Genomic DNA, 20,148 nt, shown 5'->3' on the forward strand with positions numbered 1-20,148 from the left:
TGAGTCTGGAAGTCATATTATTGAATAAAAAAATCAGAGTCCATCAAGCTTTCAGAATCTGATTATATTTTTTTAATTTGACAACCGGTTGCTGAGAAAGTTGCGTTTGAACAAAAAAAAAATATTTTCACACAAAGATAACATGTACACCCAGTACATACCACATAAAGTTGCATGGGTAAAAATATTTACAAAAAAGTAATTTTGCAACACATTACCTTTACAGTCATCTTCATTATTTTCCCTCCCAACTCTTAGCTTATTATTTTTATTATCGTTATTAAGTTTTAATTTATGCACTAATGAATAAAGAGCTTGAGAGGTTGTTCTTCATACTTGAGTAACTCAGGGTTCTTTTTTATTAAACTCATGTATACTTAAAATTAAATAGAGTCTGATGAAGACTTAATTTTCTGCCCTAGATATTTCATATTTTTTTTCTATAGTTTATGTATGTGGAAATTAAATTGGATTTTCAAACAGGGTACACTTGCTTTTAAGTAAATACATGTTCTCCAGACTTATAGTCTTTATATTTATGTGCTCCACATAACAAATTAGTACAAATGCTAGTTTTGATCTTGTTCTAGTCCTGATATTAACTTCCTAGACTGTTCAAAATAAACATCCAAAATAGAGCTGAAGAGTTTTAAATTCAATTAAAACGGATATATATTCAAAATGTAATTTCGACTTGAAAAGAAAAGTCTTGCGACTCAACCAAGACTCGAAGTGAAAAGAAAAAGTCTTGAATAAGATGATTTTATGTTTATGAATAAAAATAATTGACTTCACATTATTATTGTTTATAACCTCCTTATTTTTCCACTGGAATTCTAGTTTAAACACTCTTTTAGGATTTTTATACACGGCAACATGAAATATTATAATTTAAAAATCCTAACAATATATAAAAAATCAAATTATTTGTTTTGTTTAAAAAATTGATTTTTAAAAAAATTTTATTTAACATATTATGACTGTTGTAAATTGTATATAATCACACCTTAATATTTAAATAGGGATGAAGTCAAGAAACTGGTGACACGAGCTCAAAGACTTCATAATTGACGCATACATGTTTATTTTTTGAAAGATTTAAAGAAGGTTAATTGCAATTCATGCCACAATTATCAAACAAATAATTGTAAAAACATCTTTTTTATCACTTAACAGCCCACTTTTGAACCCATTTGCCTCATAAATTTCTCGGTTTTGTTTTTGTTTTTGTTAAAGGAATATAATTAATTTGTAAAAATATTTAGCCTCTCAAAGGGATTGGGAGTAAATATAGGAACAATCTTAAACAAAAATTAATAAATGGAGAAAATCCAATTTTTTTAATATATCACATTTACGAATAACACAATATTTCCGTCAATAATATTTGCATTCAAATTTTTGGGATGATTTGAAGTACAAAATAGTTTTAAATATAATTTAGGGCCATTACTTGATTAATGATACTTAATTTTTCCCTGATAACGTCCTTTCAATTAAAATATATCAGTTTCTAATTATTTAATAATGATAATCTTTTGCTAATATGTATGTAAATCGTGACGTCTGTAGAAATATTTTATTACTAGAAATTGAAGAGAACTTGTCTAATAATACAAATTTATTTAGTGTTTTTTTCCAAAAAAAAATAATTATAGCTTAATTTACTGTGTAAGAACTACATGTAACTGTGCCTTTCATAAAAATGAGTAAATTGACTTTTATTTTCAAAGTTCGTTAAATTTCTGAGCAAAAATAGGTGAGAAATGACTCATTTAGATTCTGACATTAGGTAATGGAGAAAAAAAGGTTTAGATCAACATACATAAATCCTTTAACGTGAACAAATTTACTAAAATTATATAATTTTATTATTACCATAGAATAATGGAGATTATTAAAATGACCTTTGACTCTATATTTCTAATTCCCAACTGACAAAAAACCATGATATATCATTGATCATAGTAAATATATACGATTAATTTTTTTTGAATATTTGTACAATTGCATGATTAATTATGCATACTACCTAAGGAGCTTCATGATGATGATTGTGTGGGAAATTTAATTTGTTTACTCAGCTATTGGATGGATGTTTATGGACCCAGAACCAACAAAGAGAGGGATATAATTAATTACATTCAACGTATTGAGCAATACGTATTTCTAAAGAATCATGCAAAAAGGTTTTCTCATATATAAATAAATCTAAACATAGAATTGTAAAAATATGAACTGCCAGTATGTTAAAAAAAAATAAGGCCAAAAATGACATGGTAACCCTGACAATTTGAAAATTTTTTAGAAGAAGAAAGGCGTCGATGTATTGCTGTCTTATTTTATTACCTGCAAACAGCTATGAAAGGAAGAAAATAAACACACATTCTACTCTTTATTTTGAAAATTTATATGCAGGAATACTCTCATTCCGATCCTCAATTCCACTCTAGGTATTATATGGACTTAACCTTATAACTTGTCATGCATAAAAAATGTCCTACCGGAATGTAAAAATAAAAGAAACCAAAAATTAAGGTTGTACACCTGACAATTTGAATAATGTTGGGAAGGAGAGCAGTTTTCTTGTCATGACGATTTACTAATTCAGCTGCATGTAGTCGTGAGAGGAAGGAAATAAACACAAATCTCACTCCGTATATCGAAAAGACATATAGGATGGAATCACAGTGCCGTCGATGCTCAATTCTTCTCCGAGTTTAACAAGGAATTACAGTTGAAACTCACAAGGAAATCCTCATGTTTACACGCTGTCTTTCATGAGACCACACAGTAGTTATTACTTTATACCTAGATCTTCCGTCTTCAAGACTGAAATAATAATGAAAACTGCTAAAAATCCAAAGAATTGCGAACTAAAAAAAACTCCACTCCCACTTTCTAGGACATATTTTATACAACTCTACTTATCCCTTCCTCACTGTGTCTTTCTGTCTATCATGAGTACACATTCCAATTATTATATTTTCTCTCCTTGCCCTCTGTTACTTCGGGATTTTAAAAGTCCGAGTTAACGACCATTGTCGAATACATTTGAAAGAACATATATTTTTGTAACAAAGACAAATACCCGATTTATTGGAATGGATTTCCTGTTGCAACTACTTGAATAAATTATTTTGTTAATTCACCAAAAATTACTTTTGTGATATCTTTAATGAGGAGATTAATATTCAATATTTCGTTAGTGAATCTTGCATAAAATTGTTTTTGTTGAACGAATTAGAAGTAAAAATCAAGTCCATATTAAAGAAAAACTTGCGACAATTGCATGGAACTTGAGAGCTATATTTAGATAAATAATATATATAAATAGTATATAGGTAATTCAACGAGAAATTTTCAAAAGAAAACATTTATAAAAATCATAATTTCATTTATATTGTAATTTAAATTTTCATTAAAAAAAGGAATGCTCGATGAAACCTTTTCTTTTTGTTAAATAAATAAAATTATGATCTTTACGTAAAACACCACAACCCATAATTCCATGAATTTTCTACTGTACAGTTTATTTTTTTGGTTTTAAAAGTTGGGTGGCCAACTATTGTCATTATGCCAAGTATTTATTTATTTTTTATTTCTATATACACATGATCTATTTATAAAATGATACATTGTGTGCAAGTTGAATAGAAATATAAGGTTAGACCATCATGTAATCGGGCTTGTCTGAATTTTCACTTTGATGTATCGTACAGACTACTGAGCAAAAGAGGGAAATTTTAACGTCATAGTGAATAGAAAGGGTACCAAATACAAATTGACAAAAGGCCAAAAGTAAGAACTGGGACTACGATGTGGGCCAAGAGAGATAAGTTTGGTATCCTTGGAGTATGATATTATATATTATTTATATTTTACAATATATATAAATTATTACGATAATAGTACCTCTAGAATGAGTGAGAATCATTTTGAGGAAAATGCTTTTAAACAGGATTTAACGGTGAACTGCTGGGACTACTTTTAAAAAGAAAATTCAAAGAAGATGCTTTCCCTTTCAGAGGTCTTATACTTGGAAAAGGATTTGAGCAAGCTCCAAGGAAAACGAAATTAATTAAGATAGTGAAGAAGATTCTAATGAAATATATTCGGAGACATTAGACAAATCATCTCAACCCAACGTAAAATCAACTCAAACACTTGTGTTAGAAAAGTTTAATGTATCTAATCAATCATGTGTATCCCAGATTATACAAATTAGTAAGGGTTCTAAAACCAGAAAAGATCCACTCATTTTAGAACTCGAGTCACTAAAAAAACAAAATGAAGGTTTTTACACGAAAAAGTGAAAATCCTTCAATCATAAATTAGATTATTAAAATACAAATCTAATTTTAAGGAAGCGATGAAAGGAGAACTGGAAAAGAGATTTACTAAATGTCAATGTAAACTCATTATCAGTGGAAGAAGGTTTGGAAAATGGAATGAGGAGGATTTTGTTAAAGGACTGATACTGAAGTCTCCTTCCTCAAAAGCCTACCGTTACATTCAATCCAGTGGTCAACATTCGGTTCCTAGTGTAACAACCCTCAAACAGTGGATCCGAAATTTTAACACATCTCCTAGAATACAATCAAATATTTTTTAAATTATGGCTCAAAAAATTAAATCCAACGAAATTCGAAATGAAAACTTAGTTGTCTTGTGCTATGTTGAGATGAAGCTCCGAATATTATCAAAAAAGGCCTTGGGATGTGCCTATGGAGTAAATTTGGATATAGAAAAGGATATTTCCCAATGCAAGATAAATGTGATTGTAATAATGAGGCAAATTAAGAGAAATAAAAATGGTGGAGTGGTGTTGCCTAAGTCATCTGCTTTGATGCCCCACCAAAAGGGCATAAGTATTTCTTCAAAATCTTTGAAATCATTATATCAATATATAAATAATAAAATTGACCTTCATTATATATTGACATCTCATTTAAATCTAGATTGTCTTACAATCATTTTTTTAAAGAATAAGATATATTGGACTAACCCACTTTTATCCTAATGCAGTAGAGGCTAAGGATCGATTTCGGATACTTGTAATAAGTGGCTCAGAAAAAAGGGTTGTTGAGAATGCTCCCGTCAGATTTGAAAAAGACAAATGTTTTGTTTCTATGTTTCAACAAATTACAGGTTGTAGTATAACCAATGCACTAATGTATATAAGCTAATCCTGTATCTCCTTTAGGTCCTATTTTGAGTGAAGTAGATTCAGAAGATAACAAAAAAATTTATCAAGACTTTGAGGATATAATTTATCTTCAAATCATTAAAGGTGAGATTGAGGAAGATAAAAATACAATAGAACAACTATCTAATGATTTACATCTTCCTAAAATCTGTGAAGATGAAGGATTTATTTATATTGCTGGCTATGTGGCCAAATCGTTACATCAAAAATTTCCCACTTTAAGGTGCAATACTTCCTGTATCTAAGTTCCTCCAAGTCTATGACTTAACACTTAGTCAAGAGGGGGACTGCTTCAACCATCGGAATCGTTTTTGGAATTTTGTAAAAAAAATTAGAGAAGCATTTTATTAATTTTTTTGATACCCAACTATGTGATGGATCGACTTATCAGCATAATTTTGAATAAGTATCCTAAGGAAGAATATGAAGTTATAAAAAAAGGTCTTTAAGACCTTGCAGAGCTGTATAATGTACTCATTGGACATATCAACCCACTCCTTCTCAAGGAGACATTCAGGGAATCATAATTATGTAGGGGGACATTGCAGCCCTGTCTCTTCTCGAAACCACATATTCCATAGCCAGTAGCGAGAAGTTCGATAATAGGGTCCACAAGTTTGGAGGTCAAAAATCGATGAGCTTTTTTTTGGCACCAAGCATGAGTTGCTACGGCCTTATGTTGAAGTACTAAGTTTTATTGCCAACTGTAATCCCGTTTGGGTTAGTTGGCATCCAACGGGGGATTTACAACTTCTTTCATCAATACTGGTACTCCTTGGTTTCAATTTGAAAGGCCACACCGGCCAAGCAGTTTTCAGTGAAAATCTTGTCGTGTCCTCCACTTCCTGGAGATGTTTTTACCTTTGTTAATGGGCCTTCTGACATTGCAGACAAGCTAAACTGAGTAATTTTGTATGTCTACGACCAATTTTACAGACTGAGGGACACAGAGAAAATCTGCAATCCGTTGCCTCTTTGAATTCATGGTCGTTGTTTGTTAACATATCGCCACCGATAATACAGTGTAACAAAGCTGATAAATTTTGAACCAATTTTTTTTTTTAAATCCAATATCGTTGCATGTAATAACAACTTTATGGAGATTTAATTAACATGGTGCAATTTGTTAACGCACATTGTAGAGCAATATAGGTTTCTTCCATCGTACTTAACTCAAAATATTTTCCATTCAGATTCAATAATTCTTAAATATCTTCAATATTGATAACAATGCCCAATGCACTCTACAATGTAGGAATAGAGCCCTATTTTATGAGTATTATTATTTATAGGAATACTGACTAGGCTAGTAAACCTTTATCATGGAATTTAATATTCAAAAGAGTAAACAATGAATCTTGAAGGTTTTGGCAGTTGAGAAAAAAAGATAATTCCTGTCTTTGATTTATTATTGTTTGAATATAAATATTATAAATTTATTTTTCTGAGACACTTTGTTCAATCAGTTAGATACATAGGCACAAGGGATTCAAAAATATTTAATTTAATGCATACATATAAATAAGCATATAAAAACAAGTTTCATGGAGTTACTATTCAAATATGGTTTGCTATTATTTAGAAGAATCAAATGAACAATAACTAAATTCCCTGATCCTTTGCAGCTTAATTAATATCCACCATGACTGTATATTATATGGATCAATTTGTATGTATTTTAAGTATAAATATATACCTTTCATTAATTATAACTTAGCCAAACCAGTAGTTAAATGCATTAATAGTAAGTAAATTGTGAAGAAGAAAAAATGTTGGGATAAGTACAGAATTGACCACTTTTTGTATTAATAAACTCATTCGTACACGCCTTTTAATTACTTTGTTAATTAGGTTATTATCAACATAATTGAGAACGAAAATACAAACATAAAAAAATAGTTGGGTAAAGGTGGTGAAGCTGTTATCAGTGATGGTGGGAATATATGGAAAGAATTTCTAACCTTATTTTTCAGTAGTAAGGGAGACTGGAAATAGTTGTTACACGTTTAGTATTCTGGTTTCGTTACTTGGAGCTGATTTGGCGTACACTCGGCAGTTTTTAACACTACAGATTATGGGATGAGAGCCAAGTTTTTCGAAATCAATTATTTATTTTGCAGAATGAAACTTAGATATTCCATCCTTTCATTATGAATAAAAGTGTTTTCCAATTTCTACCAAAAAAAAAAAAAAAAAAAAGGATCTGAGAAATTCATTTTAATAATCTGAATTTATTTGTATTTATTTATGAAGAATAAATAATAGATTTTTGGATGAAATATACGTAAAAACACTAAGATTTGTACATTTGGAGTTATCCATCCTCTCTGGTGGATATTGCTTGAAAATTATTCATATCAGGAGTTATTCTACATACAGTGTATTTTGATGAGATTAGATACTTGTTGCCTATGTTCCTGTAGCGGAGGGCTGTTGTAACAGGTTGAAAATCGAGTTTAAATAATAAATTAAAATACAATATTATCAAAAAATATATAAACTTTGTATAATATTGAGATATTAAATTATATTTAATTATACAAATATAAATTAATTTTATATAATTTAGAATAAAAGAAAATTAGAATATATATAACCGATCAGCAGTAGAATTGTTAGTACCTCTGTGTGTAAACTTAAGACCCAACCTCCTACAAGTTTCTAAAATCCTTCCAAAAAAATTATCATATATAGGGTACGTAAGCTATCTATGCCGATACTTTGGCACACTCTCTCTAGTGAAAAGCAGGCACTTAGGCAGTTGATTTTGTTCAAACCCTGCAACAGTTGAAATAAAAAGAAATCTATATAAGAATTCGTTGTTCCAAATATTTGAAAAAGGCCGGAAGCGACAACATTAGTGAGGTGTTCGTTTGCAAGGTTAGACGGAAATTTGAGGCCTCTAAAGGTAATTTTGATGCAACATCAATGCAACATGAGGTGAAAGGTGGAAGCTCCCTTGCCAGAACTCAAATGGTTCCCAGACAATTTTAACAACTTCAACTTCCCGGGCTTTTAAGCTCCAAACTCTGCATCTGACCTCCTGCAACACCAAAGACGAACATATCTACCGGATCAATAAGGAATTCTAGGATTTACCAAGGGATTAAGTGGTGAAGTCCTGATCGTACTTTCAGCTTCGCATAGTTACTGTAATGGAGGCAAGAGAGGATTTTATTAAACAAAATAAATCAGAAGGATTTAAACTTTCAGAATCTGGTTTTATTTTATAATCTCATAACAGGTTGGAGATATATAGGTATATATACATATTTATAAAAATAAACCTTTTTTATATGTAATTTAGTTCACAGTGTTGGTCATTTTTGTGACTATATGACAAAAACTAGTATTGCCCCTGCGGATCAGAATTATAAATGGGATAAATTTACTCTCAAAACCCTTTTATAGGCCCTGATCTCCATAAAAACATACTTGATCATAATTGTTAATTATATAAAATAATAAAGAATAATAAACATTTTGAGGAAAATGACAGTTTTTGTTACAACTGTTCCCTTCGTAATGAGCATATATATCTCAAACTTCTCCCCTTTAAATAAGTGTTCAAAACTTAATGAAATTATATTAACTGATAGCAAAATGTCAAAACAACAAGGGGTATAGTTCACAGCAAAAATAAATTAAAACTGACTTTATTAATACAAAGATAATGTAATAAATTCAAAAAGTTAATTTTATATCTACAAATCAGTTTCTCTCCAAAATCTTGCAAAAAAAAAAAAGTTGATAATTCTTTTTTCGCTGATTCTTTTCATTATATTATGAACTTGTGATTTAAATTTCGTTTTAGGAGCCTTTGTGGTGTTTGAAAATAAAAGGCATTTTTGCAGCCTTCCAATGTTACAATTGTCTTAAGTCTCCCAAAAACTTGCAATAGTATTTAATTGCAATTTATAACGACTATTTTTAGTTACGAGGTTTCATTCAGCAACCAAACGACAACTACGACAAAAGTGTATAAGTTTTATTTTAATCTCATATCTCAAAAAGTAAAAATGTTGGAGCAATATCAAAAAAGGCAACTCATGTGCAATCTTCTTGGACCTGCTTCAGAGCCAATAAGAATGCACAAACCATTGGCTTTTCCAATCAGACTGCCTACTACATCAAAAAGTCAATTAAGGAACACGCTCTCCCATATAGACAAGAAGAACCAAAACTTCAGCAGTGACAATAGGGCTGACTTCTGTCTTACATACATATGCCCTCCTTCAGCTCTGACCTCAATCCTCTGGACTTTGTAGTTTGAAGTGTCTGAAAGAAAATTTATGTAGCACCACTCATCTAAATTTAGATTTGCTCCGAGCTGCCATCAGTATGGTACGTCATGGACATGATGCCCTTTCTTGCCTTGAGCTGCACATCTAGTCGCAACATGTCGAGGCGGCTAATGAAAGAGAAAATATTGAATCAAAATATAGCTAAATATAATATTTAAATATGTCTCCAATTGGTTTTGAGTTGTCTTTTCTTCATTCTATAAAAATCACGATTTTTGTAATTAGGGCATGCTACTGCAAGTTTTGAATCCCATTCTCTATGTAGTTTGGAAAATATATATATTATATGTTTATCAATTGATTAACTCTGGAATTGACATTAATTGGAATTTCCTTTCTATATAATATTAACAAAATTCCCTGTTGTCAAATTATATTTGTACAGTTAGGTTTTTTTTTATTTTTGATATATATAATTACTTAACCATAAAAAATTACTCAACTGATTTGATCATTTAAATGCAGTTATGCAGATTTTATTATTATACACTTCAGTAAACTAAGGAGCAGAAACAACAACATCTTCATATCAAACATAAAGATAATGTCTACTTAATAGACTAAACAATTGCCTCATTAAAAAAAATATATAAACATTGTTATTTATTTATGTTCAATTAAAGTTTTTAGTATTCCTATTAACATTGAATCATTTATGGTCAAGAATGATTACTTATGACATCACTGGTTGATATATAGGATTCCATTATTTAGCAAAAATGTTCTTTGGAACAACTTTCGCGTTCAATTCACAAGCATCATTGAGTTTAAGACAAAATATGAAGGTTGCTACAGTTTGTAACTGAATAAAATCTTCGTTATTAAAAGGTTATCAATTTTGGAGGCATTAAGTTACAAACTAAAATATGTCATAACTCTTAGTTTTAGTCATTTTTAAAGACTACTGTTAAAATTTGTCCTATTGTCTTACATCTAGCTGCATTGATTATGCTTTATGTCTCCAAGATGGCATCGCTTCAAGTTTCCTATCGATTTTTCATCATGAATTAAACAAAGTTTATTTTTAAAGTTATTATGATAGATTAATAAAAAAGAAGTCCATTATTTTACCAATAGTTGGCTTTAGTAATGTGTACCCCGTGTTGAATAAGTATCATGGCTAGATAGTGATAGGAAGATAAGATTTCGTATAAAACAAATAAATAGTTCTGTGATGGTTTGACTAAGGATTGTTTGACCGAAGGAGAAAAGAGAAAAATCAATATATTTTACAGTTTTTTTTATTTTTTTGCAAAAGGCAAAAACGCTAACCAGTAGGATGAAAATGTCAATATTGTTAATGATACTGATACTATAACAGCCAATCACTTGCAATTTTGGTTTCCTTAATTCTATTCCGGTAATTTTGATGTCAAAGAAGCCTGATGCTCTGGAAGGCAAACTGTTAAACATGTGGATAAAATAATGGAAATAGTAGAGTCTAACCGTATTGTAATAATTGTTTTGATTGCTTAAGAGATAAACATATACGAAAAAAAAAATAGATCCAAAAAAATATTTAACAATAATTGATTTATTTTTACTAAACTTAATATTTGTCAATTTTTTTCTCAATTGCATTAAATTTCAATTTAAAAAAAATGATTCTCGTCAAAAAAATTAGTAAAAAATTTAAATTAATTTTAATATATGGTCATAATCTTAATATTTACAAATGATAATTTTAAATATAAAGAGATGAATCCTAATTAGGCACCGTAAAAAAAACTTAAGGATCTCAAAAATTTCCTGTTAAAATTAGAGTAGTAATAATTTATTAGATTCTAAAGTTGAATGGTATTATTGAATCAAAATTTAGTTTCATATATTAATCAAATACTCATAACTTTACCTAAAAACTGTAATATCTCCATCTATCTGAAAAATTTAAATTGATATCCAATAGTTCAGCAAAATATGTATATATGTAGCAACCCGAATCTTCGGATGAGTTCATGTGAATGAAAAGGTTTTATTATTGATATACTATGTACTTTTGATATAGGAAATATATTCAGTCTTTAGTCAGACATCATATTGTGTAGTTCCTTTATTGGTGACCCCAACAACAAGAGCTTCCGGCTTAACTCCTTTCCAACAAGAACCGGAGAGATTCTGCTCCTTACATGTCGATTTGGTTGGACCACTTCCACCTTCCAATGGGTTAAGGTACCTGCTGACGGTCCTGGATAGGTCAACTCGATGGACTGAAGCCCTTCCCTTCAGGACATAAAAGCAGAGACTGTCGTCAAGGTATTCTTCTCCGGATGGATCGCTAGATTTGGAGTGCCTACTTCAACCATTCGGATCGAGGGGACCAATTTACTAGATCTTTGTGGACACGGTTGGGGTAACTCCTTGGATCTAAAAATCTATTTACAACTTTGTATGACCCCGAGTCAAACGGTATCCCCAAAATATTCCACCGTCCCCTGAAGAGTGCCTTGTCTTTAAGAATGTACGAAGAGGGAGACTCTTGGATCGAGGCTGTTCCGTTTGTCCTACTTGACCTCCGTTCTTCCCTACCAAGCATTCCAGGGAGTACATTTCCCCCCCCCCTTCACTACTTGTTGGGAGAATCCCCTAGGCTTCCACTCTCCCTGACAGAGAATTTGGGAGACTCCTAATGATAAAAACTGTTTCAGAGGCTGAAGGAGATTAAACACCCCCCACCGAGAGTCATTCGAGAACTTCCTGTTTGAATCCAATCAACTATCAATACACTCAAAAGAGCCACTTATGTGTTTGTAAAAATAATTCCTATACGTCCAGCACTTTCACCTACGTACCTTTAGGGTGGTATCCAGGTCCCCTCACTGTTTCAAACTAGATCTGGGACATCGTGTCGATTATTTTTCCTTTGACAGACTTAAACCGGCCTATGGTATTAGGGATATTCTTCCAAACTTCATCACGGATGTACTTTAATTTTAAACATTATTTTAGACTCTTCGTCATTTTATTTTATGTTAAATTTAAGTTCAATTTAGTGTCTTATTAGACCCAGAGTCTGGTAGGAGCATTGTAGCAACCTGAATCTTCGGATGAGTTCATGTGAGTGAACAAGTTTTATTATTGATATAGTATGTACTTTTGATATAGGAAATATATTCAGTCAGAAATCATATTGTGTAGTTCCTTTATATATATATTGTTTTTATGTGTCTGGAAGTACCAAAAATAAATTGTGAATTATTTTAATTTTCTTGACTTTTCTTCTATTTTTTTTATTTATTTGAAGCACAAAGTATATATATTTGTATTTAATTTCATTAAAGACAGGAAAATTTATTTTTGTACTGTATTAAGCAACTTTTAATAGAAAATTACTAAGAATGACTTTACTTATATTATTTTTATGGATTCCTTAATTATTTCTGTAAAAGCTTCGAACTAAAGATAAAGTTTGTATAAAAACATTGCAGTACTCCAGGACCAGTTATGTGGACACAAAAGATTTGAAATAAAATGTTAAACATTCAAAATCACTTCTTGAGCTATAGTTTGCTAATTTGATACACAACATGTTTGTATCTAGATTTAGATATTTTATTTATTTATGAATATGTAAGATGCCTCTCTTAGAGTACTTTTCATGATAAATGATACTTTATTTTTAAAATATTTCCCATTTGACCTCAAACACTAATAAAGGAACACCGTCTACAAAATATCAGCATAATTTATGGGCTTTTAATAAATAAAATACAATCATATATATTTAAACAAATGGATCCTTATTTTTTGCTGGAGGGGGCCATTAACGAATTTATTTGAATTTTAACGATTTTTTCGACAGATAATAAAAATATTCTTAATGTAAATTAAAAATGTATATATATTTGTTAATTTATGGTCTAAAGTAAAAAAATATTTGGAATTAATATTTAAGTCATGAAGGTTCAATAGCGAAATTATTATGTTAACATAAATATAAACGTTTGTAAATTGGTTGCTCCTACCTTTAAATTGTCTCCTGCCTTGAAATTATTCCCAAAAGTCACACTTTTCAATATAGATGTCAAAATTATGAATTTTAACGAATGTTAGTTTTTTTCCACGTTATTTATCTCCCTTTGCTATTATGATTTGTTATTAATTTTTAATGATAGAACATATTTAAGAGTTGTGAAAGTATGTTATATAGTTTAAAAGTCCAATTAAGTCCATATATCTAACGATTGTTTTGCTCAACCCTACAGGAAGATGATTCCTTTTTTATCAAGATACATATATTATCGTGAGAGTCTCTGATTAAAATCGTTTTCTCCTTTCATTGTAAGAGCATTGAGTCAATTTGAAACCTTGAGACTTATCCTGAACCTATTGGTTATGAGCATCTACTATATAAATATATTAGAGGTCTTACTCAAACTCCCCAAAAAAAATGGAACGAATATTCTACAGCTTCTATGCAAATAAAACATTCAATGTCCGTTTTATTGGACTTGCTGTTATATATCAAGGATGTCGCCAATCTGTACGAAAACCACTTCTGTCACCCTATAGTAACGGGTTTTGAGTCAATTATTTTCTGATTGATTGCTTCTTCATCTATATTAAGATTCTTAAAACACTTTACCACCAACAAACTTGTTGATTTTTTTTATTTTTATTTGGCCATCCTTTCTTTTTTCTATCTTTCCACTAAACCAGTTCCTATAAAAAAGGGGTGGGAAAGCCTGGTTGCCGATAATTAGAAGCAACAATCAAATAATTTTTTTTAGAAGTTTACGAATAGGAATAAGTGACACATTCTTTAAATCCGTCATATGTCGGGTTGGCTTGACTCAGCCATAATACGAATGCATAATTTGATGTTTTGATTCAATTTACGTATATTCATGAAAGAAAAATGCAAATACGTGCCATTTGTTCTCGTGGGCATTTAGGTTTTTCATAATAGATCTTTTTATTATTTCCCTTAGTCTATTGAATAGTATAAATACGTTAAAAAAATACATCTGCAAATGTTATTTGACAAATAAATGCAATAGTTTATTTCAACTTGATCTCTTAGGAATAACATCTAAGAACTAAGAAATACATAATATATACATATATTTATAATAAAATACGAGATTTTAATTTATGTCAAAATTTTAGACAGACAACCATGACACCAAAAAAAAATACAATTATGGTTGTATAATGTACATATATATTTGAATAACATACATATAAAAACACACACCATGGAGAATTGGACTTAAAAACAGCTTTTATTTTATTCCACTTAATATTGTAATAATGTCATAATTATATAAAAACAAAAATCCAATCTATTGAATTATTTTGTACCCTTAAATTTGCAAAGTTTTATGATATTTATTTGCAGTAATAACAAATTCTAATAATGGGTATAATTTATGTTCTTTTTCTAAAGAATTTCAATAAATATAGCTTATAAGCATCTACTTACATAGAAACATATTTGATAAAATTAAATTTATATAAAACATTATTTGTAGCTTTAAAAAACAATTTGATTAATATCACGTAAATGATTAAACAACACCTTTATAAGATTTGAAAATTGACGACTTAATTACATAAGTTCAAATACATCAATTATGCTTCTTAATATACTAACTGAAAATTTGTGGTATTATTTTGATTATAGCATAAAACCAGTGTTTTTTTTCATTATTTATTTATAAATTAAAAGATCACTCAATATACATTCCCTATTAGACACTAAATAAGTTTACCTCAAACTATGGTACTAGAGCTCTCTTTATTTGCACAAAAAGGAACATCATAAATAGGTAAGCAAGTTCTTCTATAGAACTCCTTTAGTTAGGAATGGGCATTTTGTAGAGCATGAAGACAAGGCAGGGGAGATACTTAAAGTAATACTGAATTAAGACTCTTTGCGAGCGGAAGGGGTGGATAATGGTTTACTTCTCTAAAGGGGAAATCTTCTTCGTTTTACATATTTTTTTGATACACCAATGATGGCTTTAAATCTTCTTTCAGAGAAAGATCCGTGAAATTTATAAAAATATTTTTTTTCTCCAAACATTAGAAAGTATCAACCATATTTTTTTTTCTAGTCTTAAAAATTGATATTTTTCTTAATTTTTTCCGGATCCTTATAAACGGTTTCAGCCTCTTACATTTTTACTTAGTCTTGATATCTTTTTAGGCTAGACGATACTTACTGAAAAAGTTTGAGAACCACTGTACTTACCAATAACTGCTTCCTAAGCTGAAACCTGTAACCACTGGTTGAAAGAGTTTTTTTAAACATTGTTTTAATTGGTAAGTTGGAATGCTACTGATTTAGTGTAAGTTAACATTATAGTATTACAATTACTCCATCTTATCTAAAAACTATCATTGAAGTCTGTATAGATAATTGTATAATTCCTCCTTTAGTAGCAACCGTACATTAAGTTCAAAAGATCAATTTCTCCCGTGAACGTTGTTCACTTAGCTATCTTGCATCATATCAGTTTTTTTCCAATTAGCTTAGACTTTGGCTCAAGTCTGTCATAGTATAGAATTTAAAAGATTTTTATTTGTAAATTATATCCGAAAAAGTATTTTTATTTCAATTAAAAATTCAAATAACAATTCATTACAAATTATTTGTATTTTTGAAAAAAAGGAAAACATCATATTCCTACTTTTTCTAAATGATTGAAACTGTTTGCTCAATTCCATCATTAGTGGACAGACACAACTTTTAAAAAGGAGACCATCAGTAAATTGGTGTGCCACCACACTATAAATTTACAAAATTAAGTTTAACCCTTATGTGGTCTTTCTGTTTTATTGATACCCGTTGTCTTCAGAGTCAAAATGACCCGTTTCATCCAATATATCCTATAAAACAATCTATATTTCTAAAGATTTCGATAAATTTATACAATACGTAATTAATTAAAAAAATAATAACTATCTTTTTAATTAAGTAAGTAATAATTTTATATCTAAAATTATTATAAAAATATCCGACATAAATCTTAGTCGTTTTAAAAAAACATATCCTCTTATAAGTTATAGTATTACTTATTGTATAAATGATTTATATAAAATTCCTTCTACTCTCTGTATCCCTAAGATTAAATGTTGTCCTATCACAAGATCTATGGGCACCCGTCAATATCAACAACTAAATGTAGCTTGAAGGGCAGTCATACAACAGGTCTTCAAATTATAATCATGTCTGCTAAAACCTTCAAAGTGTGTCACTATTAATCTTTGCAATTGTGAATAAACAAAACATTGAAAGTATGTCCAAATAGCCTATGGCTTAGTTTCTGGGACCAGGAATAATTACTATGAGCAGCACTTCATTTCTTTTTGACAAAAAGGGTAATTTTTCGAGTAAATATTTTTTCTTCTTTTAAAGATGAATACAGTACTAGGCTAAATATTTTATTTAAATTTATTCAGATAAATCATCTTTGAATTCTTGATATTGAATGCATCCTTCTTAAGGATTTTGTAGCAAACTACTTTTGAATTTAATTTTTAATCTCAATAGGCATGTATTATTTTCATTGTCCAAAAGTTTTCCAGATATTGAAATTATGTGGTTTCAAACTTTTGTGCATGTATGTTTTTGTAGGATCAAAGGAGGCTTTTGTAAGTTCCATGTACATCAATATTGCATTTTTTATATATTCATAGTTCTGGAATCAAATGTCTGTTCAAATAGACAGCTTTTATTCTAGATGTACGAGTATGTCTACATAATATGTTCATACAAAAACATTTTTAATATTTCATTAGGTTTATATTTGTTTTTTGATTTTTTAAGCAACATAAATGTCGTTTACAAAAAACGGTTTAAAATTACACGTCAGACTTTGACCTTTTTTTAACTTTGGTGCTGACAGTTAAAACTTTTTAGAATTTAGTTAATGTTTTCTAGATGGTAATTTTAATATCTTTATTTGGATTAGGTGCATCTTAAAACATAAATTTTGAAGGTCCGATGCGACTAATTTGTATTTTTCTGTTAAAATTTAGATTATAATTTATTTTTAGAAAATAAATTTCGGAAAAGTGATTTTTTAATTTGAACTAACTTTCTTTGTTGTTTTTTTTAAATTTATTTACCTAACTTGGTGTCTAACTCATTTTAGTCTATATGTATATAAAATATTCATTACATGGTGGGCCATGGATCTCGTAATTCCTACCTTCTTCCTTGCCACTTTGTCATTATTTCCTATAGCATTGATTTGAATCCGTGATGAATTGTTCAATTGAGTATTTGTGATTCTTAATTTCACAATTGGTTTCATTGTTGTTTTTACCCTTGTCATGAATTATTGCTTTATCCCTTTTTTTTGTTCTTTGTTATTTATATAAACCATATTTCCTTTTTGACAGTAAAAATTACTATTTGGGACGTTATTAAGTAGGATGATAACATAATTCAACATCAATTTCTGTTGGAGACAAGTTTGTAACATCCTATTGGGCCCATATTTTATTAATAACTCTGACGTAATTATTGAATTGATTATTTTACCATTTAATATAATATCTTATAGCCATTATATGTCATCAGAGTAATAAACTTCTTTTTTGTAGACTGTTCTGATATATATATATACATAAATATATTTTACATCATAAATGAATATGTTGGAATATAAAAAAAATAGATTTTATTTAATGTTGTAAAATTAATATATATTATGTACATAATTTTTTTATATTATTTTACGAGGTCAAAAATAATCCATATTTCATACATACATAGACATAATTAAAATCCTTCGTGTCAAATTTTTATTTTTGGGCCATTCTTTCCTTTTCAATATTATTAGTAATAGATGTTAGGGTGACCCTGGTAACCAACAATTTTTTAAACTTTGTGGGATAATGTTGAATTTTTTTTTGGTACTGTGAATGGTTCAAATGAACACATCAGTAATTTCATTTTGAGTATATTAATATGTACCTTGCGCACAAAGTCTTTTTTTTTTTGGAGGGGAGGGGTCTTTGTTTTTAGATTTTTTTTTTAAATTATAATTTTTAGGAACAGGATTTCAAAAAATCAGTTATTGACAAGAAATCAAATTTTTAAAAAAATCAAAAATTCGTTGTTGATTTTAAGAAATTAAATTGTTTTGAAAAAAGAAGTATTAAATTGGCTCGTAGAAAGAAAAAAAAATTGTGTTTTTTTTTTTTTAGGGGAGGCTTCAGCGGACGTCCCTGATATGTAATTCATTTTAATATGTAGATAAATAATATGAAAGTGTGGGAGTGATTAAGAACTAACCAGTAGCTTTTTTTTAATTTTTATGAAAGGTTGTATGATACCATGAAGGCATTGACGTGATATGTACTATTTCATTTACTGAGCACAATAAATACATATTAATATGTTCATATAAGTACTACTTGAGGGAAGGACTTTATATTTTTATTTTTAATACCCAGATCATATTCAGAAACATAAAAATGTGATTTTTATATATTTTTTGTTTCTTAATACAAAATTTCATTGACACTGTGCTCAAGGTAAATATTATTAAATTTCAATAAAGTTGCACACATGTCTTCATTAGGACCATTACACAGTACCCAAAAAAGGATTAAGCCTGTTTGGACAAAGTTGGACATTAACCTCACCCTTGTGTCTGTATTAAATCCATCTTTGGCAAATAAGGATTATTTACGATTAATTAAACCTCTGTATAAGGTCTTGTGTACATAATTGGTATATACCATTCAATAAGTATGAATTATGTTATTTGACTCAAATAATTGTAGGTAAAGAAAAAAAAAACCTCTCAATTTGTTATATAAAATAAGTACCTTTGTAAACGAGTCACGAGTATAACAACAATTTCCAAAAAAATTCAAGGTAATGGTTTGCTTGAAAATACCAGACAGTTTGATCCTGAGTTGTTTAATTCTGACATTGTTACGTACAAATATTTGATTGTTTTTTGCCTGTGAACTTTAATATTAAATTTTTACGAGTCTGATTCAAAATTAAAAACAGAGGTTAAGGCCACAGTGCCTATTTTCTGATAATCTTTCCTGTAACCGACACTGGTCCAAATCCTCATCTTTTTTTCATTGAGTACTAATGCATTTTTGGTAATTTTGAGAGTGTTTTTATGTCTAAAGATGTTATGATTATTATATAATTCTCAAAGAGAGAACATATAAGAATAAAGTAATTAATTATTTACTCAATGTTCTCAAAATGAAAAGCTTCATGTTATTTATAACTCATACGGATGGAATCTGTACTAAAAACGGAGTATTCTTTTAGTACATTGATTAGATACTTGTTATACCTTATTTCAAAAGACACTGAAGATGAATTTATCATTTGATGAAAAAGGATAACGCATATATATATTGGTATAAGAGTTCAAACGAGTTCTCTAATTATGATTACTTGAATGTGTAGATAGTCGACGGCCATACACATTATCTTTATTTGCCAAAAAAATATAAATAATCTATGTAACTACATAATAACCACTCCTTATTTTTGACCAAATACACACTCATGTGCAAAATATATTTAATATATATAAAGATTCTATTCCTTCAAATAACATACGAGATTTGCGACATCTTCGTATTTAATACATTTGAACATACTGTTAAAGATAGCAGATGAGCGAGCATTAAAGCATCTTGTTTTAT

This window comes from Lepeophtheirus salmonis, chromosome 3 (assembly GCF_016086655.4).
Source record: "Lepeophtheirus salmonis chromosome 3, UVic_Lsal_1.4, whole genome shotgun sequence".
NCBI lineage: Eukaryota > Metazoa > Arthropoda > Copepoda > Siphonostomatoida > Caligidae > Lepeophtheirus > Lepeophtheirus salmonis.